Source organism: Thalassophryne amazonica, chromosome 16, assembly GCF_902500255.1.
Source record: "Thalassophryne amazonica chromosome 16, fThaAma1.1, whole genome shotgun sequence".
In the NCBI taxonomy this organism is placed as follows: Eukaryota; Metazoa; Chordata; class Actinopteri; order Batrachoidiformes; family Batrachoididae; genus Thalassophryne; species Thalassophryne amazonica.
The window spans coordinates 6,884,098-6,911,497 of record NC_047118.1 but is presented as its reverse complement, the minus strand read 5'-3'; the positions used below and the strand labels follow the sequence as shown (position 1 = coordinate 6,911,497).

Sequence of the window (27,400 nt, the reverse complement as noted above, 5' to 3'; positions counted from 1 at the left end):
TAAATATTTGGGGTCAACTGTTCAAAGTAATGGAAAGTGTGGTAGAGAGGTGAAGATAGTGCAGGCAGGGTGGAGTGGGTGGAGAAACGTGGCAGGAGTGATTTGTGACCAAAGAATATCAGCAAGAGTGAAGGGGAAAGTTTACAAGACAGTTGAGACCAGCTATCATCATCATCACAAATTTTATTTATATAGCGCCAAATCACAACAAACAGTTGCCCCAAGGCGCTTTATATTGTAAGGCAAGGCCATACAATAATTACGTAAAAACCCCAACGGTCAAAACGACCCCCTGTGAGCAAGCACTTGGCGACAGTGGGAAGGAAAAACTCCCTTTTAACAGGAAGAAACCTCCGGGAGGGGCAGTCTTCTGCTGGGACTGGTTGGGGCTGAGGGAGAGAACCAAGAAAAAGACATGCTGTGGAGGGGAGCAGAGATCGATCACTAATGATTAAATGCAGAGTGGTGCATACAGAGCAAAAAGAGAAAGAAACACTCAGTGCATCATGGGAACCCCCCAGCAGTCTAAGTCTATAGCAGCATAACTAAGGGATGGTTCAGGGTCACCTGATCCAGCCCTAACTATAAGCGTTAGCAAAAAGGAAAGTTTTAAGCCTAATCTTAAAAGTAGAGAGGGTGTCTGTCTCCCTGATCCGAATTGGGAGCTGGTTCCACAGGAGAGGAGCCTGAAAGCTGAAGGCTCTGCCTCCCATTCTACTCTTACAAACCCTAGGAACTACAAGTAAGCCTGCAGTCTGAGAGCGAAGCGCTCTATTGGGGTGATATGGTACTATGAGGTCCCTAAGATAAGATGGGACCTGATTATTCAAAACCTTATAAGTAAGAAGAATTTTAAATTCTATTCTAGAATTAACAGGAAGCCAGTGAAGAGAGGCCAATATGGGTGAGATATGCTCTCTCCTTCTAGTCCCCGTCAGTACTCTAGCTGCAGCATTTTGAATTAACTGAAGGCTTTTCAGGGAACTTTTAGGACAACCTGAAAATAATGAATTACAATAGTCCAGCCTAGAGGAAATAAATGCATGAATTAGTTTTTCAGCATCCCTCTGAGACAAGACCTTTCTAATTTTAGAGATATTGCGTAAATGCAAAAAAGCAGTCCTACATATTTGTTTAATATGCGCTTTGAATGACATATCCTGATCAAAAATGACTCCAATATTTCTCACAGTATTACTAGAGGTCAGGGTAATGCCATCCAGAGTAAGGATCTGGTTAGACACCATGTTTCTAAGATTTGTGGGGCCAAGTACAATAACTTCAGTTTTATCTGAGTTTAAAAGCAGGAAATTAGAGGTTATCCATGTCTTTGTCTGTAAGACAATCCTGCAGTTTAGCTAATTGGTGTGTGTCCTCTGGCTTCATGGATAGATAAAGCTGGGTATCATCTGCGTAACAATGAAAATTTAAGCAATGCTGTCTAATAATACTGCCTAAGGGAAGCATGTATAAAGTGAATAAAATTGGTCCTAGCACAGAACCTTGTGGAACTCCATAATTAACCTTAGTCTGTGAAGAAGATTCCCCATTTACATGAACAAATTGTAATCTTAGATAAATATGATTCAAACCACCACAGCGCAGTGCCTTTAATACCTATGGCATGCTCTAATCTCTGTAATAAAATTTTATGGTCAACAGTATCAAAAGCAGCACTGAGGTCTAACAGAACAAGCACAGAGATGAGTCCACTGTCTGAGGCCATAAGATCATTTGTAACCTTCACTAATGCTGTTTCTGTACTATGATGAATTCTAAAACCTGAGTGAAACTCTTCAAATAGACCATTCCTCTGCAGATGATCAGTTAGCTGTTTTACAACTATCCTTTCAAGAATTTTTGAGAGAAAAGGAAGGTTGGAGATTGGCCTATAATTAGCTAAGATAGCTGGGTCAAGTGATGGCTTTTTAAGTAATGGTTTAATTACTGCCACCTTAAAAGCCTGTGGTACATGGCCAACTAATAAAGATAGATTGATCATATTTAAGATTGAAGCATTAAATAATGGTAGGGCTTCCTTGAGCAGCCTGGTAGGAATGGGGTCTAATAGACATGTTGATGGTTTGGATGAAGTAACTAATGAAAATAACTCAGACAGAACAATCTGAGAGAAAGAGTCTAACCAAATACCAGCATCACTGAAAGCAGCCAAAGATAACGATACGTCTTTGGGATGGTTATGAGTAATTTTTTCTCTAATAGTTAAAATTTTATTAGCAAAGAAAGTCATGAAGTCATTACTAGTTAAAGGAATACTCGGCTCAATAGAGCTCTGACTCTTTGTCAGCCTGGCTACAGTGCTGAAAAGAAACCTGGGGTTGTTCTTATTTTCTTCAATTAGTGATGAGTAGTAAGATGTCCTAGCTTTACGGAGGGCTTTTTTATAGAGCAACAGACTCTTTTTCCAGGCTAAGTGAAGATCTTCTAAATTAGTGAGATGCCATTTCCTCTCCAACTTACGGGTTATCTGCTTTAAGCTACGAGTTTGTGAGTTATACCACGGAGTCAGACACTTCTGATTTAAAGCTCTCTTTTTCAGAGGAGCTACAGCATCCAAAGTTGTCTTCAATGAGGATGTAAAACTATTGACAAGATACTCTATCTCACTTACAGAGTTTAGGTAGCTACTCTGCACTGTGTTGGTATATGGCATTAGAGAACATAAAGAAGGAATCATATCCTTAAACCTAGTTACAGTGCTTTCTGAAAGACTTCTAGTGTAATGAAACTTATTCCCCACTGCTGGGTAGTCCATCAGAGTAAATGTTATTAAGAAATGATCAGACAGAAGGGAGTTTTCAGGGAATACTGTTAAGTCTTCAATTTCCATACCATAAGTCAGAACAAGATCTAAGATATGATTAAAGTGGTGGGTGGACTCATTTACATTTTGAGCAAAGCCAATTGAGTCTAATAATAGATTAAATGCAGTGTTGAGGCTGTCATTCTCAGCATCTGTGTGGATGTTAAAATCGCCCACTATAATTATCTGAGCTAAGCACTAAGTCAGACAAAAGGTCTGAAAATTCACAGAGAAACTCACAGTAACGACCAGGTGGACGATAGATAACAACAAATAAAACTGGTTTTTGGGACTTCCAATTTGGATGGACAAGACTAAGAGTCAAGCTTTCAAATGAATTAAAGCTCTGTCTGGGTTTTTGATTAATTATAAGCTGGAATGGAAGATTGCTGCTAATCCTCCTCCTCGGCCCGTGCTACGAGCATTCTGGCAGTTAGTGTGACTCGGGGGTGTTGACTCATTTAAACTAACATATTCATCCTGCTGTAACCAGGTTTCTGTAAGGCAGAATAAATCAATATGTTGATCAATTATTATATCATTTACTAACAGGGACTTAGAAGAGAGAGACCTAATGTTTAATAGACCACATTTAACTGTTTTAGTCTGTGGTGCAGTTGAAGGTGCTACATTATTTTTTATTTTTGAATTTTTATGCTTAAATAGATTTTTACTGGTTATTGGTGGTCTGTGAGCTATGTTGTATGGCTTAGAGATGGTGGCACTAACAAAAAAATAGTATCCATGGAGCATACCGTATCTGTCCAACTGATCTTGGAGAAAAACTCCTATGTGTCAGGACTGGGCTTTGTTTGCTGTGCTTCTTGTCTTGGTTTGTTGGTTTGGTTATGTTTAGTCTCTTGTTGGGGTTTTTCTGTTGGGTCTGTCTGTCCCTTTCTCTCTTGTCTCTTTGCTGACTCTTGGTGGTGGGCGTTTCTCTCTCCCTCTGTTCACGCCCTCCTTCTGGTTTGTTCCACGCACACCTGTTCCTAATCAGCACCTCATCACTGGGGTGTATTTAAGCTCCTCCATTCCTCTTGTAATTTGCCAGATTGATGCGCCATGTGCCTTCTCTCCAGCTCTGTTTGTATTCTCGACCTGCTTGCCTCTTGTGTGTTTTGACTACCTGCCTGTATCCTCGACCATGCCTTTGCCTGATGGTTTTGATTTTGATATTCTTGTTGGACTGCTTTACTGTGTACCAGACCCCGTCTACTGTTTCAGTAAACAATTTTTAGCTACAGAGTTTGTCAGTCCAGCATTTGCGTCCAGCCAAACCAGTTATCAAGACCTGATACTATGCCTAGCAGATCTGAATGGGCTTTCCTTCTCAAGAGCCGCAAAGTCCTCAGGTGCCTGCGTAGAGTTGACAAGCTAATGATAATACCATCTATATGTTCAGTTTAATCCAAGTACAACTTGATTAAACTGAACAATGTCATGTTGTTACCAAATCGAGCTCTCAATGAATGAATTGCGTCTTCAAATGCTCTCTGAGCAACACAACAAAATCTTAATGAATGGCAGCTGACAATAAATAAGAATGCATTTACATTCTACAGAAATAATAATTTTTTTAAAACAGCATGATAATGTTAATTTAGAGAAATATAAGATATTTCATTTATTTATTTATTTTTGGAAGTTACAAATGCTTTATACCATAAAGTTTACAGGTTATTTTGTAAAGGGATTTACATATTTTTACTGCAATTTTCTACAGAATTATTCTGTCATTCTATTTATTTATTTATTATAGTTTAGGCCTGCAGCAGCATGGTGGATTAGGATTAGTGATTAGCACTGTTGCTGCACAACAAGAAGGTCATGGGATCGATTCCCACCTGTGGCCTTTCTGTGTGGAGTTTGCATGTTCTCCCTGTTCTTATGTGGGTTCCGTCTGGCAGCTCCAACTTCCTCCCACATGCAAAGACTTGCAGGTTAGGAGGATTGGAAGCTTATAATTTTCTGTCGGTGTGCGTGTGACTCCATTCCCCCGGGACCCTTAATTGGAGCAAGCGATTGAAGGTGAGTGAGTGAGTGTTGGCCTGCAACTGTATTTGAATTTAAAGTAAGATTTGTGGGGGGTAAAACCTGAATGCACTTTTACTTCATATCTGAAGTGTGGATGAACGACACTTTTCTTTTCACCTTTGTGGTTGAAGTGAATCTATCAGACAGCAGACGGTGTTGAATTTGCCGTCTGTCAGGTTTGCTTGTTTGTGTATAAATCTGTTTTGTCTCGGTGACGTTTGGGATGATGGCTGATAGTTACTGTCTCAATTACACATAAAAGCTTTCGAGCTCAGACCGATGTCGACCCTTGTAAACACCCCTGCTGTCACGGAGATGGTGACAGGAAAGCTCAACTCAAACCGCCGTTGTATCAGATCATTTGTCAGATATTTGTCGCCGGTTTCCGACTGTGGGGTCGGTGTCTGAGAGCGGCTCTGAAGGTCAGGGTTTGTTTAGTTCAAGATCTATTTTCAGTCGTTTGTCTTCTGTTTGCTGAGTGCACCTGCTGTCTGTCGACGGCTCCGCACCGTGACCACCCTGTGCTGAGATTTCATTGATGATCAATGTTATAATGGAATGACTGAGCGCCGTGTTGAAGGTCAGAGATGAAACACAAACATGTTCGTGTGGCTTTGTTGATCAAAGTTCTGGATCTGATCACTGCGGATTCATATTTTTTCAAAATAATTGCGTGGGAGCTTTCTAACTCCCGATGATCACCATGATGTCCTACTTTCCACACAGATCTCTGCTAGTCTATAAACATATGTCCACAAATAGGCTGATTCCAAATAGCCTGTGGACGTGAACAGATGCTCACTTTTAACGCCATGTTCACCGAAGAGAAAAATCACCCGCCAGAGAAATTTATTCTGCTGCCTTTCAGTTCAATGGCTTGTAGGAGCATCGTGATGGAATATGACACCTGGTGCCAATTAAAACAAAAACAAAACTAAAGCAAAAACATGACACAGTGGTGATCTGGTTCTGTTTGCCTGTCAGAGACCTCTGAAAAAAGAAACCCAGATGCTCACAGCGGGCCTGGCTGACATTTGCTTTTGCCTTGCAGTTGGAGTTATTGTCCACAAGAGTTACACAGTCAGGTGCATAACCCTGTGTGGATTTCATAAGTAGCAACCGGCAACCCAGAAACAGTATCTAATGTTCAGGGGCAGCCTTAAATGTTGAGAGAGCTCTCTTTTAGTGTTGTCGTGTCCCATGACAGCCTGTTGTGAAAGTTCTTGAAATGAAGCAATAGCGCCACTTGGTGGACATTCACCATTACTGTAGGTGCAACAGAATTTCGCCAAGTGCTCTAGTCATAAATAACTGTGATATGTGAGAGATTCTCTTGAATGATCTCAAGAACACTGAGTAAAATCTGGCCTCCACATTCACCGTGAAGCAGGTGGATGAAAGTAGCTTTGCAGTTTTAAGGCCAACACACACTTTGAGGCTATCGATATGCTCTCCAACACAACTTCCCAACCAGAAGGCTGAACGATTCGTCATCATCTCTGCTTCTATATAATGACCAGAGACCCGGCGAGTGGTTCCATACGTTAAAATGTAAGCACTGAGTTATAGCACATATATGAATTATTGTTTGTGCGTGGGCTGTGCTGCTGCTAAATATGACTGAGTGCACTGAATAGTAAAAGTTATCAGGCATAGAGACGTTCATTCTGGTGTTTATTAAAAAGAATCCGCTGATTTATAAATCTTTTAAATGCAAAAATCAATGTTAGAGCAGAAGTATCAAACAGTTTTTGCTTCACAGTCGGCTGAACCTCCGCTCCCCGCCGCCCCCACCACTATATTTTTCATTTCTCTTATATTTTCAGATGAATTCATTGCAGGAGACCTTGTGAGCACCAAATATCAATTTAGGAGAAAACTGGTTAAAAGTTTAAAAGAACGAGCTCGACCAGTGGTTTATTATCATTAACTCAGCTCTCAGTCTGCTTGTGCAGCATATTGCGAAATTACTCAGTTTATCGTGCACAAGAAAATGGGACTGACACACACACACACACACACACACACACACACACACACACACACACACACACACAGAGATTCTATATCACCCTTCTGGTCATCAAACCAAATGAGTGGTTACGTAGTGAGAGTAAGCTGATGAGCATCACTTGCATTGAGGCAACATCAGCTTCTTGACATGCGGTGAGTATCTCTGTCTCTGATCCAGGACGCAGGTACCGACTCCAGTAGGTGAAGATGGCCACGTCTCACCTGGCTGTGGCAGATGGATGTTTACCATGGAGATATGGGGATGGAATTTTTGTCTGCCTGGGTGCATGCCAGTCAGGACCCAGTGTGGTTCTGTGGTATCATGGATGCAGCAAAGCATGTCATCAGCACATATGCCCGGACTAGACTTCCAGTCATGCAGCCTATGGGGGATAAATACTTGGGTTGTTAGTATTATAATTTTTTTCTAATGTCTTAGTTTAAGATGTTTTAAGCCATAATTAGGGGTGTGGCTGCTTTAAGTGACAGTTTGTGTGTGCTTAGAGTGTCAGGTGGTCAGAGGCTGCTAGCCATGTCTGGTAGCTGTTGTGGAGGATGGTGTTGGTATAATTTTATTACAAATATCTGTAATAATGTGGCTTGCTGTATGGCTAATTGCCCTAATGGATAATCTGCGCACCAGTATTTCTGTCAAGTGAAACGATTGTGTGATTTTTAATTTAGGATGCTAACAGTGTTAGCGTAACCTGTGTCGCTTTATCCCTCACTGGTTTTGAACCGACTGTCCGCAGGATGAGAGGCAGGCGCTCCAACCACAAGGCAAAAATAAAACATAAAACAAGGCTTCTGTCATCTTTTGCTTGAATTTCTTTTGGCATCGAGGAATGAAGTTTACATTACTGCACAGCACCACCTGCTGGCCACCATTTCATAAGCAGTTTTAGCAGTTATCGGTAGCTTGATGACATTTGACCAAGCTTATCTCCAACTACTGACAAAATCAGGCGGTTATAATTTTTAATGCCCACACCAATGCAAACCATCAGGCAGGTATGGTGGTGAGTGCGTTTTGTTCCTGAACAGATGGTAGCATCCCAAATGCAGCATCACATGAAATTCCAATGCATCAGAATGCAAAAAGACATAGCTTTATTTTATATTTAGCATCTTTTCATTATTTTCCTAAGCGACAGGAGGTTAAAACTGAGAAATCCTGATACCTGAGGTAGGTCTTTGTTTTTAATGATTTTTGGCTGGGATGGATGCTTTAATAACACGTTATCAGCACATACTGTTTCAGAAAGCCATAAAGCGCAACATGAGATAGGCTTAGAGTCACACGTCAGCACAGTTTCCGAGCACAATGGTGAGACATCGACTTGGCAGCCTTGACTGTTAATACCACAGTCGGTAACGACAGATACTTACACATGCATGATGGGAATATTTGTTTTATGGCAATTGCAGTTTGTAGATAAATATTTGGCAAGAAAAAAATTGGTATTACAGTAACACAAACCCTTTCCTCCATGTTCTGTTGTTTTTTTTTTTTAAATTATTCTCTTCCCTCGCTGGTTGCTGAGGAACAATATCAGATAAACGCTGGGTCTTATCTGGTCACACTCCTAATTTCCTGTGTACCGGCTATCCCCTGTGGCTACCGTCCCCGTGACAATGGAGACAAAGAGGTGTGTGTGTGTGTAGGGGTCTGGAGGTGCTTTGTATTGACTGAGTAAATAATTGCAAACATAAAGAGTCCTCTATCACTGGGGACACCTCCACAAAATCTATCTCACATTTCACATGGACAGAGTAAGTCCTATATAGCTGCTGAGGACCACTGATGCCAGTGTTGATCTCTGGATTCTGTAGTGTGAAGTAGCTGAGAGTCTAAAACTCTGCCTGGATGGGACAATACTTCCCTAGCCAAGGTTGGTGCCCATTTACAGCTGCTAGGACTGGGACAATGCAGATGAAATGTCTTGTCCAAGGACACAGATAGGTTGGGGCAATGCATTAGTGGCAAGGAAGATGGTCTCTGAGTCGATTCCCAGATGTGATGGTGATCACGGAGATGACTGATCATCTCGTCTGTTTCTGACAGACGTTGCTGCAGTAAGCTTCTGCCAGTCAGGATCTTGCTCTCTCTTCTTTCTCCTCTTCTCCTTGATGTTGTTCATACACATATTTTTGAAGACTTCATTCCTCTGTGGATTATTGCTCTCCAGATGGCTTGGTCCCTCGCATGGTCTTCTCAGGTCTTCCAATTGATGGGGCAGCTCTTGAAGTTGTGCTTCAGGATGTCCCTGTAGTGTTTCTTCTAATCTCCTTTGGAATAATTTATTTTGCAAAGCTGGGAATAGAAGATCTGCTCATCCATCCTAACGACGTGACCCACCCACCAAAGGTGATTCTTCATGATAACACACTCTATGCTCTGTAGCTTGGCTTCAGCCAAGATGCTGATGCTGGTATGGTAGTCTTCCCACCTGCTGTGGAGGATACACCTCAGGCAGCCTTGGTGTTATTACTCAAGGGTCCTCAGGTGGCAGCGGTAAGTGGTCCAAGTCTCAGTTGAGTACAGCAGGGTTGACATGATGATGGCTTTCTATGCAAGGATTTTTTTTCTAGTCTCAAAGGTCTGTGTTGTTGAAAACATGAGTGCAATAGCTCAAGGCAGTTCCTGCATACTTCAGTGTAAGTTGGTTCTCATTGTCGATGTTGGCGTTTGATTGCACACAGCTGCCCAGGTATGGAAAATGGGTCACATTCTCCAGGACCTGTCTGCACAGTCTCACAGTAGGAAGCACTGGATTGACTATGTTGGGTGGAAGCTGATACAGGATCTGTGTCATCTTAGGGTTGATGTGAAGACCAAGCTTGGTGTTGGCTTTATTGAAAGTTTCAAGGATTTTCTGAAGACCTTCTTCTGTAAAGGATGAGACACTCTTGTTCACAGGGTACTAGCTGTCCAGGAGTGAAATGGTGATGATTTTCTTTTTGGATCTCAGTCAGCATGATCATCAATCAAACTGATGTCTACATGCTGGGAGCCTTACTGATCTCCCTGCATAAAGAAAAAATGTTCTAGAGGCTGGAAGGTCTATTGGTGCCAGTGTTGATCTCCAGATTTCATAGTGTGAAATGGACCATGAGGCCAGTCCACAGGTTACTTCCCTGGTCAAGGCTGGTACCCACTGACAGCTGGGCAAACTGGGGCAATACCCAGTGCAGCTATCACAGCTTGTGCTTTTCTTCTGGTCTGGTGTTTCAAAATGAGCAGGTGACAGTCCAATTACCATGTATCCATCGTGCGGCCTAGTAAATACAATCCCAGATAGGAAAGATACGCTGAGAAATATTATATTTAGTTTGAGATGAATCGATAGCAGAGGCTGCTTTCTGAGATTGGAGTGAGTGAAGCGTGTGGAGATAAAACAGAAGTAATGATGTTACAGTCATGAAGTTTCCTGTGGATCAGCAGCAGGGTGTCCAAACAATGAAAGCTGTCCTACTCAGTCTTCGTTCTGTCAAACTTTATTGAGAAGATTAAGAAAGTTCCAGTCTGTCCTGTGTTGGTTGTGGAAATAAGCAATTCACTCAGATACTGTGTCTTAGTAGAGTTTGAGGTATTTGTCAAATTACTGCTAATCATAGCTGCCAAAAAAAAAAAAAACAGCAGTAAAAGTAACAAACACTCAAATACACATTAAATTTTACATTCAAAGTTTAACCACTGCTGAAAATAAGTACAGTTACATGTACTTCAAAAGGAAAGCCACTTGAGAGGTATTATACGCTTTCCTCATTACGTCGCATGTGCTCGTGCTAGACATTGCCACAGTCAACCACACTACGGCACCACCTTGGGCTCTGGATAGCAACCACTCAGGTAGATGGCTGTTACATCCCCACCTCTCAAATATAACCATGGTCTTCTCCATCTGTTGTCCTCAACACTGATCATGCCCAGAGAAATGTCCCGCAAAGCCATAATGGTAGCTGATGTTCCCTCACAATGCAAGAGATACTCTTCGTATTTGTCTCCTCAAGGAACCAGTCCTTTCCTTTGATGCCTAAAGGTCTTCGGCCTTCACAGTTTAGAGACACTTGGGAAGGACCTGATCAATCTACGTATAAGTTCATGATACGTCACAAAATGTTACATTTTTCTAAAGGTATTACAAAGTTTGGGGTGACATGGGGGGGCATTGGGATTATGGTTATGGTTCTAGTTAAAAACAGTGATCTAAACTTGACCGTGTCACACATTCGGTATCACGAAACACAAATATGAGATTGGACTGGTTTGGTGATATACTCACCAAAAGCTTTACACTATTCTGAAAGTTCTTGTGGTTCTTACTGTATAGCTGTGAGACTTGGATACTAGGTAGCGACATAAGGTGATAACTATGTCTTTGGTACTTGGTCTCTTCAGAAGATCCTTGGGTATTGCTGGAATGCCTTTGCATCAAACAAATGACTACTTGGGGAGAGTCAGATGAGGATGTCGGCTTTTTTTAGTGCATGATCCACCACAGGTGCACAGGCTGGAGACAGCCAGGGAGATGCTTATGTTTCTACCTGGCTACAGTAGATGGATGTTAACTTTTTGAGATATGGGGATGATCCGGTTGTCTGCTTGGGTGGCTGCCATCCATGACCCAAGGTGCCTCCATTGTCACAATGTGTGCTGTCCCATGAGCCCTTGTGCTATTGTCTAGACAAGGTGGCTGGAATGGACTAACAACCCACTCATCCTCTCCTTTACATTTTTATTGTACAAACCCCATGCTGGGAACAATCTCACAGAAAGGGTTAGGGGTTAGGGTTAGGGTTAACCCTAACCCTAACCCCCCCCATCTTTCAAGCAGACTAGATGTGTGATATATTCAGTATTGGTTATTTTATTCTATTTTGTCTCTGAGACACTACAGACATTTCTTTTTAAAATAAAACTCACCCAAACGCCTAAATTATATTCTGTGTTCCAGTCACTTCAATGCTCTGACAAAAGATGGTCTTCTTGAAAAATCCATCTTGTGTTATTATGAAATACCAACTGTTCCCAACCCACAGAGCCAGTGTACTTATACTGCGTGTACACGTTGTGCCTGATGCAAGATATTGTCAATTGTTTAAGCTCATAGAAAATAAAGGCTCTGCTGCGTAGTTGCATTAAAGTGGAAAAATACCAACAGAATCATCCAGCACGGTAAATAGAGAACATGAACACGGTCACGTGCACATGCATGTTCTAATAATAGTACCAAATGCTGTTCGAAAACGCTGAGTTAATCGTCTCTGAAGTAAGTTGAGATTATTTTCGCTTTTCTTGAAGGGCACTTCTTGTTGATTGTGAATCAAAAATCAAATCCAGACTGGCTACAAACGAACCTTCACCAGTAAACTTTAAAAGCTGCTACAGGAACGAAACCGGAGAGTGCAGTTTAGTTCATTGCGAGCAGCATTTTTCGACATCCCAAAAGGTGCAGTGCATCACTTTATGATGATTCTTGCAGGAGAGGGATCGGTTGAGGGAGACTGACCTGATTAAAACCTGACGCAGCACATCACAGCAAATCATCACATTCTATTCTCGAGATAATGTTGAACTGTGCATAAAAAACACTCTGCATGCCTGAACCGTATAACAGTGAAGGTGAATCTCTTTTCTAAAATATTAATTGCTGGTTATTTTTCACCTCCCTTGATATTTAATTTTAAAAAACCCCATCAAGCATATAAAGTACCGTTTATGTCTTTGTTCTTTTCTTACATATTTATGTGTTGTGTGCAGCAGCATAATCATGCTCCCTCAGTCAAGATATCACGGCTGGATAATATTCCATCCTCCTCGCCTCCCATTCCCGATGTAACAATTAGGTATTTAATGTGTGAGGAACTAGCTGACATAAATAAAAGATTAATTAAATCACGTTGGAGCTTGTGCAGAATCGTCTCTTCATGCTGAGATGACATGTTCCACTCACGTACATTTGTGGGTCAGTCTCCTGCCACGCGGTTAATGAATAACAGCACCATTGATCATTTAAGGGTTCATAACCTGTATTATAAATTCCAAGAAGGATTCAATACGTTATAAAAAATAATAGACAGTTACCACCTGGATCTGATTAGAAAGGAAAAGACGCCCACATGATTCAGGTTCTATGTCCTATATGTCACTGATGTCACCTACACGCAATAAAAATTCAAAAAGGCAGCACACACATGATTACTCTGCTTCAGTAATTTGTAGTCAGTATTTCTGGATAATTCTCATCACTCATCTTCAACCGCTTATCCGGGATCTGGTCGCGGTGGCAACAGCTCCAGCAGGGGACCCCAGATTTCCCTTTCCTAGGCCACATTAACCACCTCTGACTGGGGGATACCGAGGCGTTCCCAGGGCAGTGTGGAGATATAATCTCTCCACCTGGCCTGGGTCTTCCCTGGGGTCTCCTCCTAGCTCTACGTGCCCGAAACACCTCCAGAGAGAGGCGCCCAGGGGGATCCTTACCAGATGCCCAAACCACCTCAGCTGTCTCCTTTCAATACGAAGGAGCAGCGGCTGTACTCCGAGCTCCTCATGGATGGCCGAGCTTCTCATCCTGTCTCACCCTATCTCTAAGGTCTGGATAATTTGCCCTCCATAAAATCTTATTTAGTTACTTACTCCAATCATGATCTTAGGTTAACCAGAAGTCCAGAAAGTAAAAAGTTAGTTTTCGAAGGCTTCCGTTTTTTGGCATCCAAAATGGCTGCTGGAACAATCTTTGGAAAAAAAAGGAAACTGATTAAAAGCATAATCCCCCGGTGCAACTACCAGCCAGGAGAGGACACGGGCAATTTTTAAACACTGGACCTGGGTACAAAACCGATCCAACAATAATGTTTATAAAACAATGATGGGGGAAACCCACGTTGTCACAACTGTGTACAGTGTACACTTGATTACATGAAACAAATGTGGCATTCAAAATGTAACCCTACCCCCATCCATAACCCTAACGTTAAACCTAACTGTACCCCTAACCATAACCCTAATGCTAACTCTAACTGTACCCCTAACCATAACCCTACCCCTAACCATAACCCTAACGTTAAACCTAACTGTACCCCTAACCATAACCCTAATGCTAACTCTAACTGTACCCCTAACCATAACCCTACCCCTAACCATAACCCTAACGTTAAACCTAACTGTACCCCTAACCATAACCCTAATGCTAACTCTAACTGTACCCCTAACCATAACCCTACCCCTAACCATAACCCTAACATTAAACCTAACTGTACCCCTAACCATAACCCTAATGCTAACTCTAACTGTACCCCTAACCATAACCCTACCCCTAACCATAACCCTAACGTTAAACCTAACTGTACCCCTAACTATAACCCTAATGCTAACTCTAACTGTACGCCTAACAATAACCCTACCCCTAACCATAACCCTAACGTTAAACCTAACTGTACCCCTAACTATAACCCTAATGCTAACTCTAACTGTACCCCTAACAATAACCCTACCCCTAACCCTACCTGTACCCCTACCTTTAACCTTAACCCTAACCATACCCCTACCCCTAACGTTAAGCATAACCCTAACACTAGTCGAGTTCTCTTGCTACCATTTAAAGTATGGAGGTGACATTTGGCCAAGGAAATTCATTAAACTTGATTCGGTCTTTGTGTGGATCTTTCCTTTGATCTTGTTTTCTTTTATTTATTTATTTAGTGGATCTTTGGAACTTACCACGACGTGGAGTTAATTTTGATTTGGGCTCGGACAGATTTAAACTTGATCAAATGCAGGTAACTTAAAAAGTCATAGAAATTGAAGTACTTAAAGTACAGGAGGTCCGGAAGTTTTTGGACAGTGACAAAAAATGTTGCATGAACTACCTTCAGAGGCCATTAATAATTGGATAAACAACATGCTGATGTCAGAGGAGGCACACAACTGGGAGATATGGCAAAGTTCATCAGTGGATCACCATCAGATACCTGACTTTGGAGCTGTCTAACATCCTGGCAAGAGGCTCAGTCTCATCCAGCTGGACAACAAAAGATGAACAAATGGGACAGTAGAGCCCTCTAATCTGAGACTTCAACTGCCATGACTACAATGGGACAACATGTAGTTGTAGAGGAATGTCAGGCTTTGTAAGCAGGCTGAAGTTCTGACTAAAGATGGCGAGTCACCTGCATATGAGGATTTTTTTTTTGTGGTGTAAAAGATGCTTCACTTAAGTGTCTAATTTCTGGATATTAACTTTAATATGTGGTTTCTCCACATCTGAGAAGGTGTATCATATTAGCCCTTTAAACACAACTATCTACAGCGTTTATGAGCCGGTCGGACAATCTGCCAGCTCTCAGAAATAAAGCTCTTTATTACTTCGACCTTATCAAGATACCATGTCTGCCTGGATTGTTATCATGTACTGTTATTGTGAACCAAAGTAAATGGCTCATTATTTTTCAATAAAAATTCAGGGCATATTGGAACACATGCTGAATTATGCATGACATTGGTGACTGTTCAATCACAAGATGTCGTGTTCTGCATCAAATCCAGAGCCTTAAATGGCACATAGTGAGTCCACAGACACCGTCTTCCTCCTCCCACAGACAGGGTGTAAGGTTTTTTAATTGTCTCATTTAGACATGTCGTAGTGGGGCTGAGGCTGCACTGTGACATGTTGATTGTCTCTGTGTGTGTCCGTGCACACACACGTGCATCCGCTGTGGTTGACTCCTGGTGCTCTGTCTGGACTGGATTTGTTCTCACCTTTTATCTGTTACCACGTCTTTCATTCACTCCCACATTCACACTCATTCTTCCCCTGAGCTACTCGCACACCTACTTGTTTTGGTGTCGATCACATCACCGCTCTTCATCTCAGCTCCACGTTCACCATATTTCTGCATGTGAGTACACTGTTGCATCCTCTGTTCTCACCATCTCCCACATCATCCCACTTGCAGGTTTTTGTCTCTTTTTGGTTATCAAGTATGATTCTGAGTGGATGGGGTGGTCGGTTGCTGGAATTCAGAATGAGAGTAAGAACACTTAACCCTTTGAGCCCCAAGGACTTTCTCCATTTTACTATACCTAAACAAATTCCCCTTTCAAGGTACCGTATTTTCCGGAGTAGTTTTCCAGATCATATGTTTCCTACTAAGCACCATGGCCTCAGATTTAGAGATGCTGATCCTCATCCCAGCCATTTCACACTTGGCTGTGACCCAACCCAGTGAGTGCTGGAAGTCACAGGCTGATGCTAATAGGACCACATCATCTGCAAAAAGCAGTGATGAGACCCTCTTCCTCCCAACTACATCTCCATATCTTGTCCGTGAATATCACAAACGGCATTAGTGACAAAGTGCACCTCTGGTGGAGGCCAACCTCCACCGGAAATGAGTCCAACTTACTGCAGAGGACCTGAACACAGCTCTCACTTTGAGTACAGAGACTGGATGGGCATACTCCTAGGCCCCCTCCAGGATCCTTGTGAGAGTGAAGAGCTGGTCAGTTGTTCCACAGTCTCTCTGGTCCCCCTCTTAAAATATGGGGACCACCAACCCAGTTTCCCACTCCTTAGGCACTGTTTCAGATCTCCACACAATGTTGAACAAACATCTCATCCAAGACTGTCCCTCCAAGACAGTCCCTCCACACCCAGAGCCTTCAGCATTTCTAGATGGATCATCAACCACTGTGGAGTTGTTTGACTAGCTCAGTGACTTGAAACTGATGATGATCCTCCATCAGCTTCCAGCTCAGCCTCTACTACAGAGGGTGCTCCAGTCTGATGCAGGATTTCCCTACTGGAGCCCCATTCAGGACTCCATCCAAGAACTCCAAGAAGGTCAAATACTCTGAACTGCTGTCCTGTGCATACGCACTAACAGAGTGCCCCCCCCCCCCCCGCAACCCGAAGACGCAGGAAGGTGACCCTCTTATCTACTGGGGTAAACTCCAAAGCAGCGGTGCTTAGTCGAAGACTTATCAGTATCCCCACACGCCCAGCACCACACCCTGGGAAATGGGAAACTCCTGAGAAGAATAAGGTCCAACCCCTATCAAGGAGAGTGGTTCCAGACCAGAGCCTGGTAGAGCCTGGTAGTTGAGCCCATAAGCTGCAGATAAAAAGACCATGTTGTGTCAATGGACTCCGTGGCAAACCCACTAGGCAGTCGTTGACGTGCCCTCCATTCAGGCCTGGCTCCAGATAAGGGCTCCGGCCTTCCTCCGGGCAGGGTCATATTCCCTCTGCCTCGTTTGTCCATGGAGTCTTTGTGAACCATTCTCAGTCTGGCCCCTGGCCTGAAACAAAATTTGCTATGGAAGACCCTATCAGGAGCATGAAGGCTCCAGATAACAGAGCTTTCAGGTTCATAGGGACACACAAACCTCTCCCCCATAAGGTCATTCTTCCTCTAGAGGTATTGTGAAAAATGCCTCAAAAATCCCAAAAAGAGCTGATAGTACAAGGAAAAGATGACATTTATGTGGGTTATTCCTCTTCAAGAAGCATTTTTTAAGAAGTGCAATTTGTACTTCGGTACAACTTATGTCTGTATATGAGACATATATTTGTCTAAGACACTGTATAAAGATATGATATATTAATAGAAATATGATGAAAAGTTGACCAAGATGCAGGACAGCATCATTAGGGCTATATGGGTTAACACATTGTCAGGATCTTCCAGGAAGGGTCAGAAGACGTAGGAGGATAGAGGATAGGGACATGTGGAATAAGCTGCTTGGTCTGCTGCCACAATGACCTGGACCCAGATAAATGGCAGAAAATGAATGAATGAATGAATTAAGGCAGTACCACTGCCTCCTGACTCAAACTTTAATCAAATCCACTCAGTTTTTGAAATATCAAGGAGAAATGGAGTGATCACATAACCTCTGTCCTCCTCTTTCGCTTGGCTGTGTTCATGATGCTATCATTAATTCAGCTACTTTCCCTCTCCTTCCACCTCTATTTCTTCAATTTATTTTCTGCCTCACTGTCTAACTAGAGGAGCCTGCATTGTGGACCTGTGTGTTTAATTTGATTCTTTTGTTTATAAGTGCCAGAGCTTAAATGATTGTAAATCAGAATAGATGTGTGTGATATATATATATATATATATATATATATATATATATATATATATATATATATATATATATATATATATATATATATATATATATATATATATATATATATATATATATATATATATATATATATATGCGCACTGAAATGCTGTTGGGTTGATGCAGTGAAAGCTGATGTTGAACTACTGCAGCAACCCTATCACAGAGATAAAACAAGTATTTGTGGCAGCTTTACTTACCCACACTGAGACTTGGTGAAGTGGTTTGAAATGATTGCATTCTGGGCTTACTGCCTGCAGACAGAGTTACATGCATTTTCTCCGGGATGTCCTCCACTGCCTTTTAGCATATCACCAAGTTCCAAATAGCAGCACAGATGACAGAATCAACTCTTATTTGCACTGCTTGTGTATATGATGTGACTTCAAAAAGTATCCAACTTTTAGCTGCGAAAAATACAATTACACACCTACAGGGTTTGAAATCCTAATACACTTTGAAGTAGTTTCTTTGGGACTGCACACACTTCTCCCAGGGGTTCTGCCATTGTTGGTAGCATTTCTGGAAGGTCTCTTTTGTAATGGTGCAATAAGAAAGATCAGAGCCGACTGTACTTCCTCAGGAGGCTCAGATCTTTCAATGTCTGCGGAAATATGTTGCAGATGTTTTATCACTCGGTGGTCTCCAGCATCATCTTCTACACTGAAGTGTGCAGGGCAGTGGCGATTTTGGTATGGAAATTCTGGTGGGGCCACACAATATTCATGCAAGAAAATCTGATGCAATCCAAACATATTACCACTCTCATACTGTCACAACATATACAGTGCAGAAGAGAGGAGATCACAAGACATTTGATGACAAAATCCCAGCTCAGTAATACCATCTTGAATCACATAACAATCCGAACAGATAGCCTATTACCATATCAACACCATCACCAAAGAACGGTGTTAAAGCTCTCCCAAAATTAAATACTTAATATTGAAACAACAACGTGACGATAACAAAATAATGAAGAACCCACTGCGTAAACGGCCCACAGCCAATACATGACAATCAATAAATCAGTCAGAAATCCATTTCAGCACCACAGACAGGTGATCAGCTCCTTTGGGGAGCCTGCTTGAGGTTGTGCGTCCTCAACACACCCATACACGCCAGCAACCCATTACTCCAACTCCGCTACAGTTATACAATATACATATTATATAATCAACTCCACATAAAAATAAGTAAATTAAGTCGCCCTCTGACACTTGTACGCCAAACTTCTCATGCCCAACATCTAAACACAGCAGCACACATGTCATAGTTAAGAATAAAAATAAATAAAACTCACCATGGTTCAGTTTTTGAGAGGAATGAAGCTCGGCGGTTCTTCATGGTGGCAAACGTCTCAATGACCTTGCTGTTGAAAACAGATTCATCCATGGACTGCCAGATTTTAATAGAAAGCATTGCTAGGGCGTTCAATCTCTGCTGTCCTACTGTATTCTGTGTAAACGTTTTTATCCTTTTTAGAGTGGAGAAGTTTCTCTCGGATTCAGTGCTTGTCATTGGTATTATGATTTGTAGAAGTGTCACTGTTTCAGACAAGGCCTCCTGGATGTTGTTTTCATGAATGGACTTCAGTAAAGAAAGCGTGGTGTTGCCTGTGCTGAGTTCACTGTGCTGGTAGGACATCAACTCTGTTTTCAGCTTCCACTTATTTATTATTGGCCATAGTTTAACAGCACATTCCAGTTCAGCCCCTGGAAAGGACTGCACAAACTTGGGGAAAAGTGTGCAGTCAATGAGTTTTGTTGCAATCAGATGGTCACTCTTGGTGAACCTCTCCTCCACTTGACTTAACACAGTGTCGCAGGCCTCTTTCATGACTGTAGCAGTGTCAGTTTTCCTCCTTTTATTTCCTTCTGCTCCACTTTCTTGCACAATACATCAGCTCATTCCCTGAGGCATCCCACGTTCTTCTTAAAGGTGCCCATCACCTGACTGATGCCGGCCGCATCAATGTCCCGCTTTTGCAGCACACTGTACAAAATGTCCACTTCTGGCATGAGCTCAGAAGAACTGCAAGAAGTGTAGGAACGTTGGGTCCTGCAGGTGCATGGACAAGCCATAGGCCTCGCTCATGGTCACCCTGTCCCATCCCCCTTGTGTGCGCATGTTGTCCAAACACTCCTTTGTCTCCTGGCAGCATTCCCACACAACATACTGTTCTGCTTTTGAAATTCTACTGCGTGGCTCAAGGGTGCAGTTTAGAACTAGAAATTGGGGGGGGACAAAGTGCGAGGCCCGCAGGGCCGGGGGTCTGGGGTCCGCTTTAGGCCCCCAGAAGCCAACGGTTTCTAGATAAGTTCAGATGCATTCTGAACATCCAGAACAGTAATTTTAATGTTTTGAGAAGACCATAAAGTTGACACCATTTGACTTATGCAATTTGAAACTGTGGATATAAGTATTTTATTCTGAGAATAGCCAGCATTGATTTTAACATCCTGGTGTAAATAAGGTATCACCACATGTGTAGAACTCAAAAAGAATGATGGGTTGAGTTTTCATTAAAAAAACTGCAATGTGGTAAAATGTATTTATAAATATGAAAGAACAGGCTCTCAATCATTATTAACTATCGCATACTGTATTTTTTTTTCTCAAGATTTGTTTTTGCATAAGTTTGAAAAACAACAGATCATAAGTTTAGGATAAATTACTTATCATGAATTTAATTTTCGAAGTGGCACTAATGACAACACTCATACTGAACATAATTTCGCTTGCATAGACTGATTTTGGAGATCTAGCAATAATTGCAGATGGGCTTTCTGAGGTCCCAGATAGACTTTCTGATTTCCTTTTCTAACTTTCAGAATTTAGTAAAGTAGCATATGGTCCATTGATACTTATGTGTAGACACTAGTCCCTAGAGGCAACTATTTTTGGTTTCAAATCTGGGCAAATGCAGTCCCAGAAAATTCCGAATGTGACAAACAGGTGTAAACAAGTCAATACTGCTAAAAATACAAACTAGCAGAAACAAAGATACTATTCTGGCATGGTTTTGCACATAAGATTGACATAGCATGTTTCAAGTACACACATATACGTATGTCAGAAGGTGGGGGGACATACCATATTCTGTCCCCCCTGGTTGAAAAGGTGGGGGGACATGTCCCCCCGTATCCCCCACCAAATTGCGCCCATGGCGTGGCTGGAGGTCTCGGGATGCACCTCTTCAATGTTGCATCAAGAGCAGCTGTTCTCTTTGGTGATTGGAGAAAAACACTGCGAATGCTGACAGATCAGCAAAAAACACTTTCAGCTCGGAAATTCTTGCTGAGCAGGTTTGTTGGAGTGTCAGGTTTAATTGGTGCACTTAATAGTGCACAAAATGGGCATTTGGATAGTGCTCCTTGACAAGAGTCTGAACTCCACGCACACCTCCACTCATTACTGCTGCAACGTCATATGTTTGCGCTATGAGCTTGTTTCCCAGGTTCAGGGGCTCAAGAGATGCAGTTATAGCAGCTGAGAGACCAGCAGCCGTTTTGTCCTTCACCTCAAACTCCCAAAACCTCTCTGTCACTGTGTTGTTGACCATGTAGTGCAGCACTATGACAATCTGTGATTTACAGATGTCAGTGGTCTCATCTGCCTGCACAGCAACAAAAGGTGTCTACCAACTATTGAGTAACCTCATCCTTGTAAACAGGCAATCCAAAAGTTCATTCTGGATTATTGCTGAAGTGCCCTTAAAATAAGGTTGAGAATCAGTGTCCTCTGAGCCTGGAGTCTCCCTCACACATCGTCTCAAAAATACACCTGAAAATGCCTGGGTTTAAGGAGCTGGCAGACTCGTCATGTCCACGCAGGGCAAGTTCACACTTCCTGCACAGTTTTAAACAGGTTATTCTACCAAGAACATACCTGTTTTCTTCAGTCTGGCGATTGTGCTCTTCAATGCCACGTCTGTATGCACTGTCAAGCTGAGATGCAATATTTGCGGTACCTAATAAGCCGAGCTTAATGGCATTATCCACATGTGATGCACAGCTCTCATTTTTTTTACCAGCCTTTCTGATAGATCTTTCAAGTCCTTAAATTCAGTTGTTGTCCAGACAGTTTCCCCTCCAAAAAGAAGATATGGAAAACAGAAGTGCTTTTTTTTCGAATGGCTAGCCGTTCACCATTTTTTACGTTTGAACCATTCATAGTTGAATGATCTGTTTTTTTATCCTTTCCTTCTTGACAATGGGTGAAATCCTCTGGTCTATGGGGTCCCAGATGTTTAATCTCTAATTTCTGTTCGATCGGTAGAGTACCAAATTGCACAGTCGCTAAATAATCTACTCAGTTCATCCTGTCAGAGCACCTTCAGCCATAGACTGAGACCACCGAGGTGCTCCACAGAACGTCCAGCCCAGTCTCACGTTTTATCGTCCTCCTGTCATGAAATGATTCAAATTTTCATGACGAGGTTTTTTTTTTACTCACTATTACTAACCCTACTCCTTCCTCTAGCCCTAACCATAACCACTCTGACCCCCCCCCCGCTCCACTTTTAATTACGTGCACCCGTCATGGAATGAATTAGAATAAATTTGTGCTCACATGTCAAATTTGTCACTTTTTGTGACAATATGATGAACCAATAGATTAATGTCTATTTCGTGCTGCTGAATCACGACATGCTGTGAGACTGGGTTGGAACGCCACAGGAGGTCCTTCCTGTGGCAAATAGACTGTACAAGTTCTTCTTATGCATATTCTTAGTAAGATACACCTTATCAACTTGCCAGTTGAGACAATCCTGATTATCATTGTCCAAAGTGTCATTGTTGCAGTCTAATGTTCCTGAATCATATCCAGCGACAGAGGAGACAGACGATCACACTCCTACTGGGTGAAATTAATATTTTCCATCACTAGTCTCAGCTGTCTTCAGCTACAGAAGCTAATATGGCAATGATGAGGTTAGATACACAACAGTCCTATCTGTACCTCGACTGCAGGTTGACACATGAGGACTAATCACCACACCATGTCTGCAGCACTCTGTCTCCTCCTGCTGGGAGTGAGAAACCCTCATACTGTATCTCTCTAATTTCCAAACAGGGACCATTTGTAGAAGAGGTACGAGCAGAGTGTACCTGCCAAAGACAAAAGCAGAAATCCAGGCTGATGACATGTCAGTGAGTCAGCTTCGTTGTAAAACGCTGCTGAATCAGATCCTGACAAAACACTTAGTTGTCGACTCCATACATTCATCAGCTGGCGTCAGTCTTTTTGTGCAATCGACTGATCCATCTTTGTTGTAGAGCAATCCTTCTGGAGGTGTTACTGGATGGATAATAAGCTTAACTGCTGCACAACTTTGGCCCCTTTCAGACTGGGGTTGGAAATCCGGCCAGAACCAGATTCAATCTGGATTGCTTTCTATCTGGATAGCGTGAATAAGAGTGACAACCAGCATCCCAATAGTAGCTGGAGGCTGTTGTCAAAAACACTAACTAAAACAGTCAGGTTGGCCACTGGCAACTCTTGCTCACCCAACTGCTGAATATCAGAATGCTAGTGACTAGATTTCCTGAGCTGTGCATCGAAACAATTTGTGAGCATCTCAGGGGGAGGTCAGCGTACTGCTCAGCGAATATCAGCACAAGTCACAAAAGTTTGTTAAACTCGGGCCACTTTTAGACATCTACTACAATAAGCAACAGATTGACCGTGTTTCAAGGTTCCTGAAATGGAGCAATATCTCAGCCTTGTGGACAATTAATGCAGGTACAATAGAATTTTGAAAAGTGCTCTCGTGTTCAGAGTTGTCAGGTTCTCTGTGACCAATGTTGTATAGTAACGAAGTAAAAATACTTCACTACTGTACTTAAGTACATTTTGGGAGACTTTGTACTTTACTTGAGGTTTTTAATTCAGTTTACTTTTACTTCACTACATTTCCGACCTTAATTGCATACTTCTACTCCGATACAATTTCTATGTGCCATGCCGTTACTCGTTACAAAAAAAGCACACGAAAAAAGTGGTGTTTTCAGCCTGAGACACCACTGATTGCTAGTGACTGCAACAAAGTCAGGCCGATTTGTCATGAGGCATGTCCGGTAGGCATTTTTGCAGTTGTGCACTTGTGGGGTGTTGGTCTGGAAAATGATCATTTCTCTACATTGATTACAGACCTGCAGCGGGTCTATAATCAACTTTTCTGCAGTGTGGCTTTGCTTTGAACCTTGAACCAATCGAAGCAGTGATTCACAGGTCGAAGCAGTGCTTCGACCTGCGATTCGTGGATTTTATTTTGCTTTAAACTTTTTTTTTTTTTCCCGCTAAAACCCTGAAGAGCATATGTCTGAGTAATATTTAATATTTTTATGTTAAACCGACCTGTTATGGTCTTCTGAAACAGTTGATGTATTTTATAACTTAAAAACGGGACTGATGCTAATGCGTTAGCATGTCTATGGCGTTTTCAATGTTAAAGGTAGCATTGAGCTGTTCGTATGGGATTAAAATTGTCTCATTAATATTTGTAAATGCACGCAGGGTGATCTACAAATAATCATTGATTTGTAAATGTGTTCAGATATCCACAAATGCAATTTTCATATTTGTAACTTGTAAATTGGTCTTTGCAAATAATGTATTTGCAAATATAAAAGTTAATTTGTAAAAAAAACAATTAATTTGTAAAAAAAACAAACAAAAAAAACATTTGTAAAACTGGAAATTGTCTTTATGAATTGAGTTTCAGCATTTGTGGATCACCAATTACACGCATTCATCGCTTTCCTCTGTGACGTAATTTTGAGACATTCTTTTCGCGAAATCCACACAGATCCACAAACAAATGCCTACTGATTCACAAATACACACTCTCGCACACTGGATATCCACTAGATGGCAGTGTGGTTCCATTCATTACACAGCCGTCTATTTAGATCTCTCAGCCATTTGACTCATTTTGACTTCTGATATGAGCTGGACGGACAAGGAGAGCAGTCGCCATCATCTAATGTAAGTGCAAACAACTTTTGTTGTCCTAACTTAAGACTCGACTCGCTTGATTATGCAAAATACTAGCTAGCATGTTATTGCTAACTATCAACTAGCGTGGACCTTGGAGGGAAGATTGACTTTATCGCGATTCGTCAAGAAGGAACATAATCAAGCGAGTCGAGTCTTATCTTAAGTTAGGACAACATTTACTTCCCTGCTGGATATTTGAGAAGATCTGAATATCATTGAGGGATAAATATCCAGGTCTCCAATTCAACAGGAAATGCTACTGTAGGTGATGAGTGGGTGAAACAGCTGCCATGTTGATGGCTGGTTGTATTTAGTGTTATTGGGCACTGGGATTATGGGGATTACAAACATCCACATATTTCTTGGAAAATCCTGTTAAGTACTCTAATCTATTCTATTACGGAGGGAGATGCACAAACAGCTTTGAGTGCTTCTTTATGAGCATCTCTACACAATCACTGACACCAACACCGTATTGGTATTTTTGTATGATACTGGGATGTTGGTACATGCTTATGTTTGGGACAAATTTTCTTTACTTTTTATTGTTTTCACACCAATCTAGATCACAAATGATTTTCCACTTTAATACATACTAATGATTTTTAATACCCACAGCGTTAAGGTGGAGTAAATGCATTCTTGTCTGTCTGTCTATCTGGCTTTGGTGGTTTTGTTGTTGAGGAAAGGATGATTGAAATTGATTTTGAAGAATCAATGGATGCCTTTGTAATCAAGGGATGTATGTTTTTGTGGCTCCAGTGAGGTTTGAACACCACAATACTGACTCAATGAGACCAATGCTCTAACCAGGTCAGCCAAGTGGAAATTCCCACTAGCCAAGCTAGTAGGAATATCTTTTTAGTCTGGGCTTCACCATCTTAGACCTTGATTGCAGCACTGCAGGAATCAGAGCATTTGGGTTTATAATTGTCCTGGCTCAAGACTGAGATCCAGGTATTCAATGACTTCTTGGATGTACCCATCAGAAGTGTATTGATATACAGTGAAAGTGTTGATGTTGTAGAGGGATTCTGTATCTTGGCAGTCACATTCATGTCTCTGGATCCTCAGTCTTTGAGAATGAGAGATACTCTGGAAGATGAAATTACTGATTTCATGCACTTGCAGGACAGAGGAGCTCAGTGAAGCTGACACCTTGGCAGGAGAAAAAGCCCAAGTCTTTAAGGTCATGGTACTTCCTGTCTGACTGTGTAGTTGTGAGATGTGGGTGCCAACCAGTGACATACAATGAGGAATAGATGTCTTTGGTACTAGGTCTCTTCAGAGTATTCTTGGTTATCACTGGAATGACTTTGTGTTCAACAAACGGTTATGTCGGGAGACTATGGGTGTATAACTTGCACTGTGAGGGAATGCCAGCTATAACATTTTGGCCATGTGCTGGGTTTCTCCAACCAAACGTGTAGCTGCCAAAGTGTTGAGGACCCCAGTGGCTGGAGAAGACCAAGTCTGACCTCGCTGCAGCAGATATGTAGATGGCCACCTTCAAGAGTTGAGGACGGTCTGGCTGTCTGCCTAGTTGGTTGGGAACCAAGGTGGTTTGGTGATGTGGTGGATGTGTTGACCTGAGTTGAACTGCTATTTAATGTAAGCCTTGTCTTCATTTTTGTATCAGCAGAATGTGACACTGACTGATTCAACTGTTAATGGTATTTAATGAGTTCATCATTCTCTATAATAATGTTTCTGACTCATAATAAAACAACCACTGTGAACTCACTGTGGAGAACTAGGTGGTATTTCTCCAATATAAATGCCGCTGAATTGGTGCCGCTGGGATGTATCCATAGTAACACAAACATTTAACCCCTTAACGCCCATCGTCACATATATGCTACAATCTCTGACTCAAATATGCAACTTACCAAATTGACCTGTATGCCTGTTGTCGCAAATTTTCAACATACCATCATTATTATTATAACAAAGTCATTACCAGAATACCCAATATTACTATCTAGTTTTTGTGAAAAAGTGAAATTAATAATCTCAACATTATTTACCATCTACTTAAAGGCAAAAACACACAAAACATTTTTTTATATACAGCTATATAAATTTGGGCGTTAAGGGGTGAATAGTAATTAAACGTAACATTTCTGCTGTGTTACACGCTGGCATAAACTGACAGTCAACAGCTGAAAATCAGACGGTCTGTGGCAACGCACATAAAAATGGAGGAACTATAACATGATTTCAAACAATCTAACGGAAATCATTTCTGAAGTACAGAATGTGATCGACTCTGTGGCTGCTGTCTCCCATCCACAAAGGTTCTGCAATTTGGAATTTGAAGCACAATTGTGCTGTGATGTCTGCGGCTTGAAAACATTCAGGCTTTGATATCAGTTCAAGCAGCA

General features: G+C 41.8%; 2 long non-coding RNA genes across 2 annotated transcripts; one reads left to right on the top strand and one right to left on the bottom strand.

Annotated features, from left to right (window-relative positions):
* Positions 1-27,400, top strand: LOC117527758. The gene is made up of 5 exons (XR_004565599.1): positions 1-12; positions 7,415-7,419; positions 18,688-19,233; positions 26,206-26,211; positions 27,390-27,400. It is a non-coding gene; the product is annotated as an uncharacterized LOC117527758 (long non-coding RNA).
* On the bottom strand, positions 22,217-24,556 carry LOC117527760. Its single transcript, XR_004565600.1, has 3 exons — positions 24,544-24,556; positions 22,504-22,513; positions 22,217-22,324 (listed from the first exon to the last, which is right to left on the bottom strand). It is a non-coding gene; the product is annotated as an uncharacterized LOC117527760 (long non-coding RNA).